We start from the raw sequence: 9477 nt of genomic DNA on the forward strand, positions 1-9477 counted from the left end.
CAAGAGGTAAAAGACCTCCTTCTGTAGTTTCCATTTGAACCCTCATCTTCAGCAACATCAACAGCAAAGCAGTGTTCACTCCTTCATAGTATGCACATTAATTCTGAAGATAACAACAGCTTCCTCACTCCTCACAAAACACAACAGAACATCCTCAGCCTAGACACCCCATACACGCCTAACCCAGGATCTGGACTTGGCCAATGTCTCAGTAACGAGTTGCTGTGACTAGGTAGGACAAGGATATGAGAATTCCAATTGGCACCACACAAGTGTGGGACAAGAGGAGACAGGGAGAAAAGGGGAAAGAGGAGAGTGAAGGAGGCCAACAGTAGGGGTGATGCGATGAGAGCCTGGTTGTTCTTGTGGGCACCTGCCAAGGCTCCTGTCTGGACACCCAGAGGGAGAGAGGAGGTGAGCAGTGACAGGGGAAGAAAAGAAGCAGTTGCCACTGCTCCATTTTGCACCTCAGCCTTTCCCCACTGTTGTCCAGAGGAGCAGAGGGAGGCAGCAAAGTAAGCAAGTGGCAATAGGGAGGAGGAGGAGGAGCCACTTCCTGCTCAACTCTCTCACACTGTGGGAAGTGAGGACCACTGAGAGGGGAGGCCCACTGTGGGCATCACCTCAGTAGGGGTTCTGCAAAGCCTGTGGCTACCACTGTGTTCAATGGCCCTGTGAGGCTGGACCATGCAGCTACACCCCCTTGAGGGTCACACAGCTCCCATGGCTGTAGCTATGCCACCATTGCCACCATCTGTGCCACCAGCCCCCTGTGTTAGAGTCTGAAGTGTCCATCCTGGAGGAACGAGCAGCCAAACCCACAGGAACCATTGCTGTGGGCACATGGCAATCTGTGGAGATAAGGAGGGACATCTGCTGCTCCATGCTTCAGAACATATGTGATTTCTCCGTATGAGCCTCTACATGTCTGGACAGTTCGTAGCTTCTACACAGTCAGTGACTATGATCATGAACCAACAAATTGACACACAGAGAGAAGAAAGGGAGGATACTCATGTATCCGAAATCTTAACAAATACTTTGCTTTAGATGGGAGAAGGAGGGGGACTCTTTAACTCTCATTCATAACATTTCTGTATTAATTGTGAGGAAGGTCGGTCAGTCGGATGGTCAGTTGGTCAGTCGGTCAAGGGATGGATGGATGGATAAACAGATAGATAGATAGATAGATAGATAGATAGATAGATAGATAGATAGATAGATAGATCCCTGACCAGAGCCCTTAATTTGCTTTTGGGGGGAAACTAACAGTGCAATCCTATGCATGTGTACTCAAAAGTAAGTCCTATTGAGTTACTTATTCCCAGGTAAGTGTGTATAGGATTGCAGTCTGAATCTTGAATATATCCTAGAGCAAGAGTGTAATCCTGCATGTGTATTCATGCGAGGAGCAAACTGCGAAGTATTGGGTGCTCACAGAAGCCCAGCAGAACCCTCCCTCTCTGCCTCTACCGCACTGAGCAAGTTGAATCTTTCCCTGCACAGTCCATCACAGGTAGGCCTTTACTTAGCCAAGGCTTTCCTGCCCTCTGCATAGGACAATACAGAAGCCCACTCCTCTTTACGCTCTGCATGTACACACTGTTCCCAGCAGAAGCTGGAGCTGAGCTATGCATGGGGCCCAAGGATGAGAACCGTGTTCAGTCATCCTATGCAATGCATCCTTTTGCATCCCCAAGTCTTGAACCTTTGCTGGGAATCTTGCCTCCTTGCTCAGGCTCCACACGCACACACACTGAAGTCCAAAATGGTGTTCCTTGTGAGCTGTTCTAAGAGATGGAATCCTGAATTTGGCGGGACATGACTCTGATTCAATCATGGCTGCGCCACAAAAATACATTTAAAAAATATGTGATAAGCCACGTGGCAGAGGCAAACTCTTTGAAGAGATTGACAACGAAGAAAGTTCGGACTGAAGATACTGGAAGCTAAGGCTGGAACGAAATGTCCATGTCTCACCTCTCCCCCAACTTCACCATCATATTATAGGATGTGAAATTTAGGACAAGTGTTGGCAACTTGTGGTACAGGGATGTGAAGAGGGGTGAACTACGACCTAGTAGTGACCGCACTCTCTTTTACAAGTGTCCCCCACAAGTCTCCAGGAAGTATTGCCATCATTCTGATGACTTTGTGATGATGCCACATGAGGGTATATGATCCAGGATGATCATGAAGCCAAATCAGAGGAAAGGCAATACTTCCTGCCTAGAGATGGGTAGAAATTCATTCGGTTTGCACTTGAATATAAACTTACCTAATTCTGTACTTTTGAAACAGTACACAAACCAAAACTCAGTTATCCCCTAAAGCCCCTATTTTCAATTTTTTTAAAAAAATCCATAAAGAACTTTCAGCTCAGCCCTACCTAGAAACCTTTTGTAAGGGTTCATGGGGCATTTAGCATGTTGTGAATCCTCCACTGGTTATGGAATCTTCTATGGGTTAGATTCATGTTTGCAATGCTGCTTATTAGTAGGGCTGTGCACCACCTTGGAACAAGGCCCAAATAACAAAGTGAAGCAGGCTGATTCAGAGGTGTCTTGTCATGATATGAGGTGAACCAGTCCAGCAGGGAGGCACCCTGAAGCAAAGCGGCTCCTCCACAAAGCACCTCGTCCGCCTTCTTATGCCTTCTGGGCAGCCTAGATAGGCTGTCTCCAAAATGTATCAACTCCTGAAAGGTCACATGGAGGGGCAGGAGAAGGAGGAGGTGGAGGGAGGGAGAAGGCAAGGGGACATGGAGGCACCAAATGTATCAATTTGAGAGAGATCTGGCCACCGGGAGAAGGGGAGAGGAGAGGGAGGGAGGGAGGGAGGGAGGGAGGGAGCTTTGCTGTGTGAGTCAGCCTCGGTTTGCTGTCAGGACTGTCAGAACGCTATTTGGCTATAGCAGTGGTCCCCAAAGTGCGGGGCACGCACCCCAGGGGGGGCGCATGGTGATCCATTGGGGTGCATGAGCCGCCTCATAATTCAGCAGCCTCCCGTTGCCCTGACAAGCCACCATTGTGTGCAATGATGGTGGCGGCGGCGGCAAAAGCAGGATGGGATGGGAGCCAAGGGGGAAGCTTCATGGCATTTCTCTCTCCGCTCCAGTCCTAGCCACTGGGAGCAACTGCCCCAGTCTCTGCCAGGCATGGCAGAGGAAGCCTTAACCCTTCCCACTCTCCTTTGGCAGAATGAAGCCGAGACAAAAGCGGGTGCTGTGGGGACTGGGCAAAAGGAGGATCCATAAAACCAAAAAGGGCTCCTCGTGATATCATATGCTTTTTAAAAGGCAGACCCACAAAACCACCATACTATCACAGAGTACATCTGCCTCCATGGACTGAACCAGAAAAATCATGGATCTGCTACTCGCGGGCACAGCCACGGCACAAAAACAGGGGGAAATGGCTCCCTCCATTTCCCGGAACAAGACGGCTGCCAGCGCGCGTCCAGAGGGCCTAGGAGGTGGTGGCGGCAGCAGCAGCAGCCTGCCCTCATTGTCAGGAGTTGGCCTCCACCCATGAGCCCTCCCCTCCTTCCAAGGAAGGGAGAGAGCGCAGTTGGAGGGCGACTCCTGCCCTCGTGCCTGTCGACGGTTGGCGGGCTGCAACGGGCAGTGTTTTTCCGGGCAGCAGCTTCCCCGGCAGCACCAGCAGCAGTGGCGGCAGCAACCTCCCTGATGGTGTCTCCCCCCCACAGTCACAAGGGTAAGGCGCTGGGGGCTGGGTGGCATGTGGGGGGGGGAAGCAGGATTCAGATGTCCAAATCCCGCTTCAGGTTCGTATGCCGAAGCAGGTCGGGGGGCCCCCAAATCCATCCAAACCAAATCAGGCCTGCCTCAGAAGCCCCAAAGTGGCTTCCGAGTCGGATCGGGGATCCATGCACAGCCCTACTTATTAGCATTGTATTCACTCATTATATTCACTTATTAGTATTATATTCACTGATGGGAGATTTGCATTCATGTCATAGATTCAGTTCAGTAGCTTCAATTCTTCTCTATTGAAGAAACCTTGATTTCAACAAAAGTTTATCAGTTTGCTCTACCTTGGGCCTGCCTGTCATTCTCTAGAGAGACCAACAATGATGAAGCCAAACATTTAGAAATCTTGAAGGAGTCGAGCTGTGAGACTTATAAGCCACTCCAGATAGTAATGTATTGGCAGACATATTCCAGATAGAGGGATGCAGGTGTCTCCTCACTGCTCACTTTTAGATGGGTAGAAAAGACTTTTCTTTCAGCAAGATTTTATAGATTACCTCCCATCCTTAAATTGTCTAATCTTTCTGCTGCTTTTGTAATCTTAGTCCTTTTGCAACTGCTATTGGTGTGATTGATATGGTGTTTCTGCTACTGTGAACTGTTTTATTTATATAGTGTAAGCTGCCTTGAACATTTTACAGAAACGCTGGATATAAATGTTGTAAACAAAATAATATTTTATTATCATTTTGGTTAATTGTAGGCTAAAGGGGGCTTCTTCTCCTGAAGGAAGCCACAATGAATCTATTTTTTAGGAACAGCATGTTTTTCCACATTTCCCCAACCCCCAAATATATTTATAGAGTTTTGCTAAAGCATGAAACTATGTGATAAACTGGCAGATAGGAACAATTTTTTTTCCGAGACTGCACCAAAGGAATGATTCTACAACAACAGACAAACTCTATGTGAGAGTTTATCATCTTTTGGATCTTTCTTGGTTCGCCCAGGTGAGTGTTCCAGCAATACTAATCATACCAACCAGTTCCCTGCATGCTCCCTAATCCAAGTTGGGAGACCACACAGCCCTTTTTAAGGGTGCCATTACCTGCAGAGGCCTGTTTGTCAGGCATGCATGAAAGGGCTTTCTCCTGCATTGCCCCCAAATTATGGAATCCACTCCCTCAAGAACTACGATTGTCTTGGCCTTTTGAAAGGGTGTGAAGATGCATCTTTAAAATTTAGTCTTTTAAAATGTGTAGTTTTAATGGTTTTATTGTTTTTATTGTTTTTAATGTTTTTATTGTTTTAAGGTCTTTTGGTTTTAAATGTATGCCACTTTGATGGCTTTTTAACAGATAAGGTGGTACATAAATATTAATAATAAATAAATTCCTTCCCCCGTCGTCCTCAAAAGTTCCTTCTTATTTGTAGAGTACTGAACATCTGGTGTTGATCAAAAATATATTCTGCCAGTACTCCCCTTAAAGGTGACAAGGACATCCCATTGCACCACATAAAGAAAAAGTGTTTCTATTGCAGCATAAGCTTCAGTGAAGCTTGTTTGGTCAGAGGATTCTGATGAACTGGCTTCTCTAGCCCACCAAACTTATGTTACGATAGGTTTGTAAGTCTTTGGGGTGCTACAAAGCTCTGTGTGGATCTTGTTACACCAGGCTCAAACAGCTAACCCTCTGGAATGTGTCACTTCTAGAAGACAACCTAGAATTCTGTGGCACCTTAAAGACTAATGTATTGATCATGACATGTGCATTTATAGGCTGAGCTCAAAGGATTGTATTCAGTGCTGCCTGTCCATTCACAGAAGGCTCTTTAATCCAGAGGAGGTTTCTGTGAACAGAACGGGGGAGGGATTTGGGCCAGTTCCCCTTTACTCCTGCAGCCCCTGTGTCCCGTTCCCCCCCACCCCTGCCATCTGCTCTGAAAGGTTGGGGTTCTCTCCAGATCACTGAGGGAGGTAGTGCAGTGGGGCTTCAGGGGAAAGGGGGAATTGGCCAAAAAAAATCCCCTCTTCCCCCTTCCATTCACAGAAGCCTCCACTGGATGAAACAGCCTTCCATGAATGGAACACCACCATTCAATACAAATCAGAGTCTACTTCATCAGATGTATGTAGTGCAGGAATGGGCAGCCTTGCAAAATTAGAGCCCGCACACCCTTAACTGTTGCGTAGATGAAGAAACTATAACAGTTAACTGTTCAGCCCACAGAATTGGAACATGACAAAAACTTGCTAAAAATCAAACTGTTAAACGTACTAGAGGTATAATGTTGAAAGCTGACCATCCCTGATGCGTTGGATTGGAAATTTGGTTGACTTATATGTAGTGGAGGCTTCTTTACAAAATAAACCTTGGAATGGAATGTCTCATAGCAATTTGACAAGGCAGTGGGGAGGGGGAAGCTATTTATTTTTATTTTGCTTCCAGACAGCAGGCTCCTAGCACTATCAATCAAAAAGCATCGGGCAACTACTCTGTCTTTCTCTCCTCAACAGATTTTCTTTGGTAAGAAAAAAAAGAGGAGGAAAGTGGTGGAAAACACAGGAGGTTTACAAATAGAAGATGGCGATATCTGAAACCCCCATAAAACTTCATGAAGGAGGCAGGGTGATTTATGAATTTATGTACCCTATTACCCGCTGAGGATGTCAGCGCTGAGGTAATTGCAGCAATTAGTTATATCTAACGGAAGGCGCAATCCTATCAGGATAGGCATCCGCCTCTGAACTCAGAGGCGACCGCCTATCCAATGCAGGGCAGGATCAGCATGGAGGGGATCTTCCCCTCCATGCTTCAGCCACCCTGCATTCACAGCTAGACCACCGATTTCGGCTGTCTAGCCACAGGAAGTTGGAACGGTGGGGGCGGATGCCGGATGACGCATAGGACGCATTGGAAAGGCACGTCCACCCTCCCCACCCCAGCACACCCCCAGGAATGCCCTGTTTTCACTGCTCCACACTTCTCTTACAAGCACGGAGCACGGGGCCAATCCGTGCTGCCTCTTAGGACGGGGCGGAGGTTGGTTCTCAGGGAACCGACCTATACTATGGCCATCTAGCTGCTGACTAGCGGCCATAGGATTGCACCCTAAGTAACTATACTGTTCTACTGCAACATGTAAGTGATGATCATGGATAGCAAACTGGGATTTAAAAGTATTTGAAATAAATAAACAAATATAAAGGATTGGATCCTGCATCTGCCTTCCACAAGGCAAAGGGCTCTGCTCATGGAAGGTCCCTCTACCCAATTTTTAGGAATCCCCTCTCCTACCACCACAGCTCACCCCATTCAGCAGAATCTCTTGACTCTCTTGGTAGTATTTTCTGGACGGGCTGCCCTGGGAAGGAGGGGTCAGGGAAGGTCACCTCCACCAGTGCAGTTGATCCTGCTTAAATCTGGATCCAACCCCAGAGGATTCAAGTAAACCAACAGATTAAAAAGGACCATAGCTTTAGGAAACCTTTCATAATTCCCACGCAGGAAGCAAGACCACTTCCTTTACAGCAAGGCATCCTCCTTCTCCCTCTAGCGCATGCATGCTCTATATCCTGCCTCATGGGGTTAGCAGTGCAAAAATACCACTGGAGTGTATGGAGTTGCCACCAAAATTTGGTCTTCAGCAAAATCTGAAGGAAATGTTGGGATTCCTCCTCAGTAGGGGTGGACGAAAGTCACTTACCTGTCCTCGAAGGACGTTCGCGGTGGGGGGAAGGCGCTTCGCTGGTCCCCCCGCGAAGTTCAGGCCGGGGGGGGAGGCTTCCCGCCTCGGCCCGGCTGAAATTCAGGCCAGGGGGGAGGCTTCCCGCCTCGCCCCGGCCGAAATTCAGGCCGGGGAGGAGGCTTCCCGCCTCGCCCGGCCGCGAACGCGAAAGTTTAAAAAAAAAAAAAAACACGCCCCCTGATAGGCTACGTGACGATTCACGTAGCCTATCACGGCTAGATCTGCAAAGTCAGCCGTGATAGGCTACGTCAATCGTCACATAGCCTATCACGGGTGACATTAAAAAAAAAAAAGCGCGTACGCTACTGGCGGCCCCCATAGGGAGCCGCCATTCGCGTTCCTTATTTAGTCGCTGTAGTCTACGTAAATGTTTACGTAGACTACAGCGACCAAATAAGGAACGGGAATGGCGGCTCCCTATGGGGGCCGCCATTATCCGTACGCGCTTTTTTTTTTTTTTAAGTCACCCGTGATAGGCTACGTGACGATTGACGTAGCCTATCACGGCTGACTTTGCAGATCTAGCCGTGATAGGCTACGTGAATCGTCACATAGCCTATCAGGGGGCGTTGTTTTTTTTTTCTTTGATTGCAATGGCGGCGGCGGCAGCCGGTCGAAAGACTGGCTGCCACTCCCGCCCCGCTCGAACACCCGCCGAACCGCCGGCCGGACCCACCGCCGGGAGGGACATTCGGCAAAGGTAAGTCCCATCCCGGGGGGGTGCGGGGGGTGGGGGGGTTCGGAGGATTTCTCCCCGAAACTTGTTCGGGGGGCCGAACACGTTGGCGCTCGGCCCCCCGAAGTTTCGGGGAGAAATTCTCCGCCAACCCTACTCCTCAGGCAAAGCAACCACACAGTCTTGAGGGAAGACCTCCAAAAAAGTGTTGGTAAGATTGTCACCGGGTTCTGCTGACCATGAAATTCAAATTGAACTCGGGGGTTCCTCCTCGAGTGAAACATCTGAGGAATTTTGAGGAAAGCCAGGATTTGTCAAGACAGGCACACCTCAATTCTTCCCACTCTCTCCATGCCTGATCACCATAATGCAGCTTCCCCAACCAGGTGCCTTCCAATTGTGTTGGAATGCAATTCCCATACTTCTCAGCCTCCGTGCTGGCTGGGAATAATGGAAGTTGCAATCAAACACATCTGGAGGGCACCAGGTTGGGGAACGCTGCCATAAAAGCTTATAGCTTTGTTGTTGATGATGATTCATTTGTAAGGCTTGTTGTTATGTTATTATTTATTGTTATTGTTATGTTATTTGTTATTGTTGTCATCAGTGCACCCTGCACTTTACAGAGTGACATGAGCAAACAGATGCCTGCCCTGAGGAAACCACAAGCTAGATTTCAAGATGGGACCATCAATGGAGGGAAGGGCTTTTAAAACAACAACAACAGAATAATTACTGGGAGAGGGGTCTTTACTTTCTTTCTGTGAACAAGCTGTTCTGTGATATGGAGTCTTGAATTGAATATACATATCAGGAGAGGGCTCCAAGGCCTGATCTACACATGCAGCAGAATGTGGTGGTAGAGTCCTGACTGGACTGCACTACTTCAGCCTGCAGGCAGGAACTCACATTTTTAATGGAATGTTATGTTTAAATTTTCAGGAAAGAGAAACCTAGGCCACCAAATAGTAGGTTGAGGTAGAACAGCCTTCCCTGATGCCCTCCATATGTGTTGGACTATACCTCCTATCATTCCCAGCCAGCATGGCCAATGGGCATGATGGGTTTTGTAGTCAAACACATCTTAAAGGCACCAAATTGGGGAAGACTGGGCTGGAACCTTCCTTCCTGACATACTGGTCTTTTATTCGGAGGGAACCTTTTTTAAAGATGTGGGGAAGCATTAAAAAAATGGTATACGTAACTGGTACAGTCCACTCTACCACATCAGGCCTCCAGCACCTAGTTCTGTTTCATATGTAGGCCAGACCTGAAATTCTGCACCAGCGTCTTAATATATATTTCCTTTTTCACCCGCAGAAAAAATGCTGACCTTATC

The sequence above is a fragment of the Heloderma suspectum genome, chromosome 2, assembly GCF_057233095.1.
Source record: "Heloderma suspectum isolate Gila_16-S chromosome 2, 16-S_ref, whole genome shotgun sequence".
NCBI lineage: Eukaryota > Metazoa > Chordata > Lepidosauria > Squamata > Helodermatidae > Heloderma > Heloderma suspectum.